General features: G+C 42.1%; 1 protein-coding gene across 1 annotated transcript in view; it reads right to left on the bottom strand.

Moving 5' to 3' along the window:
• Nucleotides 1-12743, bottom strand: part of LOC128645281 (sterol 26-hydroxylase, mitochondrial) — a 216510-nt gene that overhangs the window by 169210 nt on the left and 34557 nt on the right. The gene's annotated exons all lie outside the window — the stretch shown is intronic.

Here is a 12743-nt window from a genome sequence, read left to right on the forward strand (position 1 = left end):
TTATTTTAATGGCAGGGTTTTTCAATTTTTTTCAAAGGAACCAGTGCCATGATACCACATATCTTTGCGACCCTATTTATATATTTGTTCTGAATTTTTTTGAAGTAATATACAAGATATCTGAAATTTTTGGCAAAGTGACTAAATGTGTGCACACTTTATTCCTGATTGTAGTCAAACTTGAAAGTGTTTTAGAAGGTAATAACACAAACACACATACCACACACACCGCACACTGTCATACAACACACACACACCCCATACACACTGTCATACAACATACACACCACACACACTCTCATAACACACACACACTACACACTCTCATACAACACATACACACTCTCCTAAAACACACACAACACACACACTCTCCTACAACACAAACACACTTGGTGTTGCGACCCAGCAATAGGTCCTGACCAGTGGTTTGAAGAACACAGATTAATGGTATCTCCTTTACTGAAGCCAATTAGGTACAAATACATTTGAACACATGCACACAAAAAGCAATCACCATGCAGCATGTGAGGGGGTTCAGAGTTCTGAATTTCATTGAAAACTTTCCAGATTATCTGGAACCAATGTAAAAAACTACCCTTATAAAATAATAATGAAAGTTCATTGGAAAGGTACCCCCCTACTATGCATAATTAAACCTTTTTATGGGGATATACAATATGTGATTTATGTTCCCTTTAAAGGGACATAAAACAAGTTGGGATAGAGACAAAATATAATAATTTACGTCTAGATTACGAGTCTTGCATTATGAGTAAAAAAGCTGCGTTAAGCATCATAACGCTGCTTTTTTACTACCGCTGCTATTACGAGTCTTGTAGGTACAGCTGTCTCGCACACTTTTTTGACCTTACCGCAAATCAACTTACACAAATTGCGTATAGTCTTTTTTCTATGGGACTTCCATAGCGCCAGTATTACAAGCTTGTCCTGGGAGGCCAAAAAGTGAGCGGTACAGCCTACCCCGTCAAGATTCGTAACGCATTCTAAAGTCAGTAGTTATGAGTTTTACACTACAACGCTGTAGCATAAAACTCATAACTAAAGTGTTAAAAAGTACACTAACACCCATAAACTACCTATTAACCCCTAAACCGAGGCCCTCCCGCATCGCAAACACTAAAATAAAATTATTAACCCCTAATCTGCCGCTCCCAACATCGCAGCCACTATAAAAAACATATTAACCCCTAAACCACCGCACTCCCGCCTTGCAAACATTAGTTAAATATTATTAACCCCTAATTTGCTGTCCCTAACATCGATAAGTGGATCCTCGGGGGTTAGTGTTAGGATTTTTAAGGGTGTATTGGGTGGGTTTTATTTTTAGGTTAGGGCTTTGGGCTGCAATAGAGCTAAATGCCCTTTTAAGGCCCATCCAAATGCCCTTTTCAGTGCAATGGGGAGCTTAGTTTTTTTTTAGTTAGGGTTTTATTTGGAGGGTTGGTTGTGTGGGTGGTGGGTTTTACTGTTGGGGGGGTTGTTTGTATTTTTTTTTTTACAGGTAAAAGAGCTGATTTCTTTGGGGCAATGCCACGCAAAAGTCCCTTTTAAGGGCTATTGGTAGTTTACTTTAGGCTAGGGTTTTTTTTTTTTTTTTTTCAAAAAAGTTTTTTATTGAGGATTAAACATTACAGCAGATGTCACAGCGCAGGTGACCAACAGGTGAACACATACATAAACATTGTGCTTTTGTAATGACACAGTAGGCATAGCTAATAATGAAAATACTGCGCATATGGGTCAAGCATGTCAAGTATGCAATAAGATATCTACCATATAAACCTCATTTTCGATTAATGTGAACTAAGAAATATATCCATTATGAAAACCTTGTTTATGAACAGTATGAACAAACTTAGGATACAAGGACCGGGTAGTACCTCAGTCCTACACAGTAACTCAACTTTCTAGGAGTTTCGTGAAGTCAGCTTAGGAGTGCCTCTCCGTGTACTGCAGCTGGTAATTATAGTGCGCATCTCCAGGCGGGGGGGGTCCAGGTTGAGAAGAGGCGGGGGGAGGGGGAGTATGAGCTTTAATACTACATGAGGGGGGAAGGGAAAGAAGGGGGACAGGGGGAGGGACAAGAATATGGTGGTAGGGGTGACTGGAACCTTGAATTCGACTAGGCATTTATCTTTGAGCTCCCTGGTAGTTAAACCAGGACTCCCAAATCTGCCAGTAAAGCTCTTCCTTGTCCATATGGGAATAGAAACTTTGTTCCATTGTGGCGTACACCTGCATTATAGATGTAACAACCGTTACATCTGGGGGATGGGTTTGTTTCCAGGCCCTTGCTATCGCCAGTTTTGTGGCCGCTAGGACAAAGATGACCAATTTAGAGACGTGGGTTGGAACGCTCCTCGGGAAAATGTGTAGAAGAGCGATTGCAGGAGTGAGTGGGATAGATAGCCCCAGGTTAGCACAGAGGGTTTTTACCTGTGTCCAGAGAGGTGCCAGTTTTGGGCAGTCCCACCAAATATGCATATCTGAGCCTCTTTGCATGCACTTTCTCCAACACAAAGGGGGCGTTGTGGGGAACATCTGTGACAGCCTCGTGGGAGTATAGTACCATTTTAGGAATAATTTCATGTAAGCTTCTAATGTGTTTGCACAGTGTACCGTCTTTTTAGTTAACGTCATGGCTGTGGATAGGTCCTTATCTGAAATAGGTCTGGATAAATCTCCCTCCCAAGCCCTTAGCTGCCATGGTCTGTCTTTGTTAGTGGACGACTGTAGAAGATCATAGTGGAACGATATGAGCCTAGGAGTCTTAATAGGGAGTTGCCATAGCTTTTCCCAGTTAGTCAGGGGCCTGTTTAGGGCTTTGGGGAATCCCCAAGATGTCATAAAGGCATAGAGCCTTGAATATTCAAAAGAGGCCCACGGGGGGGGGGGGCTCTGGGATAATGGTACTGATATTATGGGGTGAGATTAAGGTGTCCGAGAGGTATACACGGGAGACCACTTTCAGGTCCAAGTCACTCCACTGCTGTATGTGTGTATCAGTGAGAGCTGCCAGTAAGGCTGGTATAGAATGAATGGGAGACGGGTGTGGGGCGATGTCGCGTAGGTTTCTGAGGCTATACCAAACTTTCAGATTATCTCTGATAATGACGTTTTGTAATCCCAAGCTGTCAACACAATGCTTAGGGATCCAGGGTAAGTCTGCCAACTTTAGGCCTAGGGGAAGGACCAATGTTTCTATGCTTTTCCAGCCCTGCTGTTCCCCCTTATCCGCCCACGCTGTGATATGAGAAAGCCTGGCTGCCTCATAATAACCACGTATGCTAGGCATTGCAACTCCTCCAAATTCATATCTTTTTTGGAGTATCTTCGCCGCTATCCGGGGCCTGGACTTATTCCAGATATAGTGTTGCCCAAGAGATTGGAGCTTGTCTATTAGAGCGGTAGGTACATTAAGAGGAATACAGCGGAAATAGTACAGAATTTTTGGCAAGATCGTCATTTTGAAGGAGGCGATGCGGCCCAGCCATGAAATTTCTTTAAGACTCCACGAGGATGTAAGCTCAGTGACCTCTTTAATGAGGTTTGTATAGTTAATGGAAATAACCAATTTTGGGTCCGGACCTAGCTGTACCCCTAAGTGCCGAATGGAGGTTTGTGACTAAACAACTAGGAGTACTAATTGTACAAAGAGATACACTTAGAATTATTTAGAAAAGAATACCACAAAAAAAGATATTTTTTTAACTCCGGATGATCACATAAATGTGGAATTACTCTATTTGTTTAAAATGTTCCATTACATTCATACTTTAATATTTTATTATAGCAACTAGGAACAAACATTCACACAGAAGTAGCCTGAAAAGGTTAAAAACACTTAAACCCAATTAAATAGGATGGATATAATAAGTAGTGCTATATGTATTTAACCTGATGCCCACAGTTTTGTAATAAAGGATAAGCTAAGCCCTTACAATCCGAGGGCTATTTTACTTTTAAATAGTTATATTTTTAAGGTAAATAGTAGGCACCAGGATTCAGCAATTATATAGATAGATAAAGATTCTGTTATTAACTCGGTAAGCAGATTAAAAGCGACAGACAGGAGAGAACTAGCTTCTCCTGCTGGACCCCTGACGCGCGTTTCACAGAACTCTTCCTCAGAGGGGGTGCGGGCCGCTGCTACTCAGCGTTATTTATGTGGGTAGTTGTCCCACCTCTTGCCCCTGATTCGTTGTCCCTCTCGATTTTAAATAGATCTGATTGGGTGCTTGTTCTGTCTGTTATGAGAATAGACAGTGGCATCCGGTATTACGTAGCGTGAGGAGGGAGTGTGAATAGGGGGGCGTGTGTGCTGATACTATTGGACCAATCACTATTGAATAAACAGGGGTGTGTATGTTAGATGGTAGCGATTGGATGATCACTGCAGATTGTAAACAGAGCATTGAGTGTTAAGAGTTACTTTGTGTCATAACATAACAATGCTTAGTGGAAAATTAATGTATCGTACCGCAATGGCATAATTGGGATCTTAGTCTTAGAAATGACTGTGTGAAATATATGATTTGTAAGCGAACGCATTGAGGAATATAACGTGTTTTTAAATGGTAGTGTGACAGATTACTGTATAAAATGACAGCAAGTGAAAGGATGCTAGAATTTCATAGTATATAGACATATCAGTATTTCTGTTTGCCAGTGTTACACTGAATCAAATGTGATACATTGTTTTGCATACTATTAGAAAGATCAGGAGTGGACTATAGTCTAGCCGCTGACCAATCACTATTGTTTTGATGTGTATGTAATACGTTCTGACAGATAGGTGAACAGCAAGACAGATGATCACCATATAGGATCTTGTTTTTTAATTTTTCGATGATTGGATTTCAGAATATAGTTGAGAATAGTAATTATTCATTGTGAGATAATTTAATATAATATTCCCCGTGTATGTTGCACTATTGGGAATCTTTAGAAGTGACTATGAACCCGATTTGTGACCATTGGAAGGAGTACAATGTTTGTAGTATATCCAATTCAAATGCTGGCATGCATACTGGTAAAGCCTCTGTTTTGGTGACATTTACTTTGTAGTAGCTGTGAGCTCCGAACTCAGAGATAGTATCAAAGAGTACTGGCAGGGAGCCTATTGGGTTTGTTAAGAAGAGCGTAACATTGTCCGCGTACAGTGCGATCTTCGCAGTAGCGCCTCCAAGCTGGACCCCTCTTACTGCAGGTGATTGCCTAATAGCCTGAGCTAAAGGTTCAATGGCCATGGAAAAAATTAAAGGTGACAGGGGGCATCCTTGTCTGGTGCCGTTGGTGATACATATTTCCGGGGAGGCAAACCCCATACCCTTAACTACTGCTGAGGGACAAGAATACAGGGCACGAATTGCTTTAATCACGGTCTCTGGTATGCCAAATTGAGCAAGCGTATGCCATAGGTATTCCCATCTGACCCTGTCAAACGCTTTTTCTGCGTCTAGCGACAGGGCCAGCATGGGTGTCCTCAGTCGGGAGGCTTCTGTGAGTATGTTTAGCTTTTTTCGGGAATTGTCTGGGCCTTCTCTACCAAACGTGAAACCAACTTGGTCTGTATGAATCACCTTCGGGAGCAGGCTATTAAGGCGGTTAGCCCATAGCTTTGCATATAGCTTTACATCACCATTTATCAAGGATATTGGTCTGTAGCTCGTACATTGTGAGGGGTCTTTGTTTGGTTTCGGTATGGGCAGAATTACTGCTTGTAAAAATTCTTTATGGAATGAGCCTGCCTCTCGGGCTTCCGAAAAGACCTTGAGGAGGATCCCATGGAGTTCCGGTTTAAACAATTTATAGAAGGCTGTTGGGTACCCATCTGGGCCTGGAGCCTTGTTATTTTGGGAGTGTTTAATGGCTAAACTAAGCTCATTTAGGGTAAATGGAGCTTTAAGTGCCTCTCCATCCCCGTCTGTGAGGGATGGCAGGCCCAGCGTCTGTAAGAAATGTACTATTTCACACGAGGAGGACTCTTTAGTAGTCATCAAGGGCTTAAGGTGGTACAGATTAGAGTAATATTCCGCGAACGTCTCTCCAATTTCCTTAGGGGAGTAGACCAAAATGTTACCTCTCTGGAGAGATAAGATCCTAGCCGCCGCTGTCCTGCTCCTTAATTTATGGGCAAAGAGGGTTGAGGCCTTATTACCTTGGCAATACATCAGAGGCTAGGGTTTTTTTTATTTTGGGTGGGCTTTTTTATTTTGATAGGGCTATTAGATTAGGTGTAATTAGTTTAAAGATCTTGTAATTTGTTTTTTATTTTCTGTAATTTAGTGTTTGTTTGTTTTTGTAATTTAGCTAATTGTTTTGAATTTAGTTAATTGTATTTAATTTAGGGAATTTATTTAATTGTGTAGTGTTAGGTGTTAGTGTAACTTAGGTTAGGTTTTATTTTACAGGTCAATTTGTATTTATTTTAGCTAGGTAGTTATTAAATAGTTAATAACGATTTAGTAACTATTCTACCTAGTTAAAATAAATACAAACTTGCCTGTAAAATAAAAATAAACCCTAAGCTAGCTACAATGTAACTATTAGTTATATTGTAGCTAGCTTGAGGGTTTATTTTACAGGTAAGTATTTAGTTTTAAATAGGAATTATTTAGTTATTAATAGTAAGTTTTATTTAGAATTATTTTAATTAATTTAAGTTAGTGGGTGTTAGGGTTAGGGGTTAATAAATTGAAAATAGTGGTGGCAACGTTGGGGGCGGCAGATTAGGGGGTAATAAATGTAGGTAGGTTGCGGCGACATTGGGGGCGAGAGATAAGGGGTTAATAAATATAATGTAGTTGTCGGCGATGTTGGGGGCAGCAGATTAGGGGTTTATAAGTATAATGTAGATGGTGGCGATGTCCAGACCGGCAGATTAGGGGTTAATAAGTATAATGTAGGTGTTGGCAATGTCGGGGGTGGCAGATTAGGGGTTAATAAGTGTAAGATTAGGGGTGTTAAGTGTAAACATAAAATGTGTTTCCCCATAGGAATCAATGGGGCTGCATTACTGAGCTTTACGCTGCTATTTGGCAGGTGTTAGACTTTTTCTCAGCCGGCTCTCCCCATTGATGTCTATGGGGAAATCGTGCATGTACAACCAGCTCAACGCTGACTTAAGCAGCGCTGGTATTGGAGTGCGGTATGGAGCACAATTTTGCTCTACGCTCACTTCTTGCTTTTTAACGCCGGGTTTGTAAAAACCTGTAATACCAGCGCTGTAGGTAAGTGAGCGGTGAGAATAACGTGCAAGTTAACACCGCACCCCTCATAACGCAAAACTCGTAATCTGGCCGATATACTTTAATTACCTGCAAATGTATACTGCAGTGCTTTGTCATTAACACTTTCTTTTAAAGGGACAGTATACACCAATTTTCATATAACTGCATGTAATATACACTACTATAAAGAATAAGATGCACACATACTGATATAAAAATCCAGTATAAAACTGTTTAAAAACTTACTTAGAAGCTCTCAGTTTAGCTCTGTTGAAAAGGCAGTCGGAAAGCCCACTGCAATTGGGAAATAAGACACTCCCCCCTCCCCCTTCCTTTGCATATGAAAAGACCCTTTACACAAACAGGAGCAAGCTGGAGTAGGTATCTGTCGGTATTCTCCTAAAACTTTGGGACTTGGTTAGGAGTCTGAAAATCAGAGCAATGTTATTTTAAAATAAGCAAAACTATACATTTAAAAAAAAACAAAAAAATGGTATGGGCTATATAAATAGATCATCTACAAAACATTTATGCAAAGAAAAAAATTAGTGTATAATGTCCCTTTAAAGTGAATGTAAATTTTGATGTTAAAGTGCCCGGTTTTTAAAAATTTGATTAAAAACAGGGGCACTTTAATTAATCTAAATTTACATTTCACTCCTGTTGTGAAAAAAAACTTACCTTTTAAACTTGATAGCAGCTCCAGCTTCCTCCAGTTGTCGCAAGCCATATCTGATGACAGAAATGATGGATAGGTCATCCTCCAATCACGGCTTCCCCCCCGGGGGAATCAGTGTCTGATTCAATGCTGTGATTGGAGGAAGCCGGATTCCTCATTTTAGACCCAGGAAGAGGCTTTGCGACAGGTGGAGGAAGCTGGAGTCAAGATTAAAAGCTATATTTTTTTCACAACAGGAGTGAAATGTAAATTTTGATGAATTAAAGTGCCCCTGTTTTTAATCTAATTTTTAAAACCTGGCACTTTAGCATCAAAATTTACATTCACTTTAAGTGTCCGAATTGTACAGCTCTAACTCCCCCCCCCCCCACACACAATTCCTTTTATGGCTGCATCTATATCCCCATTGCTATGGTAGTAGAATACAAGACTTTAACACTCATTACCTGCTGGAGCAGGCCTAGAAGCAAATAAGCTGCTGTGAACTCAGTTAAAATACAATGCCTGTGTTTTTTATGTTAAAGGAGCAGTTCACTCAATGTAAAATAGCTCATTAGCAGCAAAAGCACATTATTAAGTAAAGAAAAAGAGAACCGTGAATAAGTCTGCTTTTAAACATATGTAGTATATGTTTTTACCTTTTTAATCCGCTTCTTTGCATTGCAATTCTCCGACCCTGGAACACCCAGATAAAAGGGCAGTGCTTGCCAACTTTCTTACCCTGCCCCATAGCCTATCAAAGTCTTGTAGTTCATTTTATGCAAAGTAGCTTAGTTTTGCAAAAAGCATGCGCAATTATCATAGAAGCGCGCCCCTTACATCAATGATGCGTGCGCACGCGGATGGGGGGTGCTTTTATCTAAAAAAACATTCATGCGTTAGGTGGAAGCTACTTTTGCTCCAGGCAGCGCAATCAGTAATCCACAATCAGCACAGAAACAGAGCACCAACATAGACTCTCAGATGTGGGTTTCATCATGTGAAAGAAACCTTGTGTATGTAATTCTGAATTCACACATTCTACAGGTTATCCCTCGGAGCACTCACATAATAAAATATAAAATCGCAAAGCCAGCAACGAGTGCAAAAAACAGAATTTATGCTTACCTGATAAATTACTTTCTCCAACGGTGTGTCCGGTCCACGGCGTCATCCATTACTTGTGGGATATTCTCCTCCCCTACAGGGAAAGGCAAGGAGAGCACACAGCAGAGCTGTCCATATAGCTCCCCCTCTAGCTCCGCCCCCCAGTCATTCGACCGACGGTTAGGAGAAAAAGGAGAAACTATAGGGTGCCGTGGTGACTAGTGTATAAAGACAAAAAAAAATTTCAACCTGATTAGGAAAACCAGGGCGGGCCGTGGACCGGACACACCGTTGGAGAAAGTAATTTATCAGGTAAGCATAAATTCTGTTTTCTCCAACATTGGTGTGTCCGGTCCACGGCGTCATCCATTACTTGTGGGAACCAATACCAAAGCTTTAGGACACGGATGAAGGGAGGGAGCAAATCAGGTTACCTAAATGGAAGGCACCACGGCTTACAAAACCTTTCTCCCAAAAATAGCCTCCGAAGAAGCATAAGTATCAAAATTTGTAGAATTTGGCAAAAGTGTGCAGAGAATACCAAGTCGCTGCCTTACATATCTGATCAACAGAAGCCTCGTTCTTGTAGGCCCATGTGGAAGCCACAGCCCTAGTAGAGTGAGCTGTGATTCGGTCAGGAGGCTGTCGTCCGGCAGTCTCATAGGCCAATCGGATAATGCTTTTTAGCCAGAAAGAGAGAGAGGTAGCAGTAGCTTTTTGATCTCTCCTCTTACCAGAGTAAACGACAAACAAACAAAGATGAGGTTTGTCTAAAATCTTTTGTTGCTTCTAAATAGAACTTTAAAGCACGAACAACATCTAAATTGTGTAATAAACGTTCCTTCTTTGAAACTGGTTTCGGACACAGAGAAGGAACAACTATTTCCTGGTTAATATTCTTGTTGGAAACAACTTTTGGAAGAAAACCAGGCTTAGTACGCAAAACAACCTTATCTGAATGGAAAACCAGATAGGGTGGATTACACTGCAAAGCAGATAATTCAGAAACTCTTCTAGCAGAAGAAATAGCACCCAAAAACAGTACTTTCCAAGATAATAACTTAATATTTATGGAATGTAAAGGTTCAAACGGAACCCCTTGAAGAACTGAAAGAACTAAATTTAGACTCCAAGGAGGAGTCATGGTTCTGTAAACAGGCTTGATTCTAACCAAAGCCTGAACAAAAGCTTGTACATCTGGCACAGCTGCCAGTCGTTTGTGTAACAAGACAGATAAAGCAGAAATCTGTCCCTTTAGAGAACTAGCGGACAACCCTTTATCCAAACCTTCTTGGAGAAAGGAGAGAATCCTTGGAATTTTTATTTTACTCCAGGAGAATCCCTTGGATTCACACCAACAGATATATTTACGCCATATTTTATGGTAAATCTTTCTAGTCACAGGTTTTCTGGCTTGGACCAGAGTATCTGTCACAGAATTCGAAAACCCACGTTTGGATAAAATCAAGCGTTCAATTTCCAAGCAGTCAGCTGCAGAGAAACTAGATTTGGATGTTCGAATGGACCTTGTACTAGAAGATCCTGTCTCAAAGGTAGCTTCCATGGTGGAGCCGATGACATATTCACCAGGTCTGCATACCAAGTCCTGCGTGGCCACGCAGGAGCTATCAGAATCACCGAGGCCTTTTCCTGTTTGATCCTGGCTATGAGCCTGGGAAGGAGAGGAAACGGTGGAAACACATACGCTAGGTTGAACGACCAAGGCGCCACTAATGCATCCACTAGAATCGCCTTGGGATCCCTGGATCTGGACCCGTAACAAGGAATCTTGAAGTTCTGACGGGACGCCATTAGATCCATGTCTGGAATGCCCCATAATTGGGTTAACTGAGCAAAGACCTCCGGGTGGAGTTCCCACTCCCCCGGATGGAAAGTCTGACGACTCAAATAGTCCGCCTCCCAGTTGTCTACTCCTGGGATGTGAATAGCAGATAGATGGCAGGAGTGATTCTCTGCCCATTGGATGATCTTGGTTACTTCCTTCATCGCTAGGGAACTCTTTGTTCCCCCCTGATGATTGATGTACGCAACAGTCGTTATGTTGTCCGACTGAAATCTTATGAACCTGGCTTTCGCTAGCTGAGGTCAAGCCAGGAGCGCATTGAATATTGCTCTTAGTTCCAAAATGTTTATCGGGAGAAGCGACTCTTCCCGAGACCATAGGCCCTGAGCTTTCAGGGAGTCCCAGACCGCGCCCCACCCCAAGAGGCTGGCGTCGGTCGTGACAATGACCCACTCCGGTCTGCGGAAACTCATTCCCTGAGACAGGTGATCCTGGGTCAACCACCAGAGAAGTGAGTCCCTGGTTACCTGGTCTACTTGAATTTGGGGAGACAAGTCTGTATAGTCCCCATTCCACTGATTGAGCATGCACAGCTGTAATGGTCTTAGATGAATTCGAGCAAAAGGAACCACGTCCATTGCTGCGACCATTAGTCCTATTACTTCCATGCACCGAGCTATGGAGGGTTAAGGAATAGAATGAAGAACTTGACAAGCGTTTAGAAGCTTTAACTTTGACTTCTGTCAGGAAGATCTTCATTTCCATAGAATCTATTATTGTTCCCAGAAACGGAACCCTTGTGGACGGTGACAGTGAACTCTTTTCTATGTTCACCTTCCACCCGTGAGATCTGAGAAAAGCCAACACAATGTCTGTGTGGCCCTCGCTTTGGAAAGAAATGACGCTTGGATTAGGATGTCGTCTAGATAAGGTGCTACAGCGATGCCCCTCGGCCTTAGGACCGCTAGAAGGGACCCTAGCACCTTTGAGAAAATTCTGGGAGCGGTGGCTAAACCGAATGGAAGAGCCACGTGAAGGATGGAACTCTGAGGAAATTGTTTAATATCTTTAAATCCAGGATTGGCCTGAAAGTTCCCTCTTTTTTGGGAACCACAAACAGGTTTGAGTAAAAACCTAGACCTTGTTCCCCGGAGGGGACTGGGTTTATCACTCCCATCTTTGATAGGTCTCTTACACAATGTAAGAATGCCTGTTTCTTTATCTGGTCTGAAGATAAGTGAGACAGGTGGAATCTTCCCTTTGGAGGAAGTCCCTTGAACTCTAGCAGGTATCCCTTGGAGACTATTTCTAGTACCCAGGGATCCGGAACATCTCTTGCCCAAGCCTGAGCGAAGAGAGATAGTCTGCCCCCTACCAGATCCGGTCCCGGATCGGGGGCTACCCCTTCATGCTGTCTTGGTAGCAGCTGCAGGTTTCTTGGTCTGTTTACCCTTGTTCCAGCCTTGCATGGGCTTCCAAGCGGGTTTGGGCTGGGCCGCGTTACCTTCTTGTCTAGCGGCAGAGGAGTTATTAGCCGGTCCGTTCCTGAAATTGTGAAAGGAACGAAAATTAGACTTGTTCTTAGCCTTAAAAGGCCTATCCTGTGGGAGGGCATGGCCCTTACCCCCAGTGATGTCTGAAATAATTTCCTTCAATTCCGGCCCAAAAAGGGTCTTACCCTTGAAAGGAATATTAAGTAACTTAGTCTTGGACGACACATCTGCCGACCAGGATTTTAGCCAAAGCGCCCTCCGCGCTACTATAGCAAAACCTGAGTTTTTCGCCGCCAATTTCGTTATTTAAAAAGCGGCATCCAATATAAAGGAATTAGCTAACTTTAATGCGTGAATTCGGTCCATGACTTCTTCATAGGAAGTCTCTTTCTGGAGCGACCTTTCTAGTTCCTCGAACCAAAAGG

Source organism: Bombina bombina, chromosome 1 (assembly GCF_027579735.1).
Source record: "Bombina bombina isolate aBomBom1 chromosome 1, aBomBom1.pri, whole genome shotgun sequence".
In the NCBI taxonomy this organism is placed as follows: domain Eukaryota; kingdom Metazoa; phylum Chordata; class Amphibia; order Anura; family Bombinatoridae; genus Bombina; species Bombina bombina.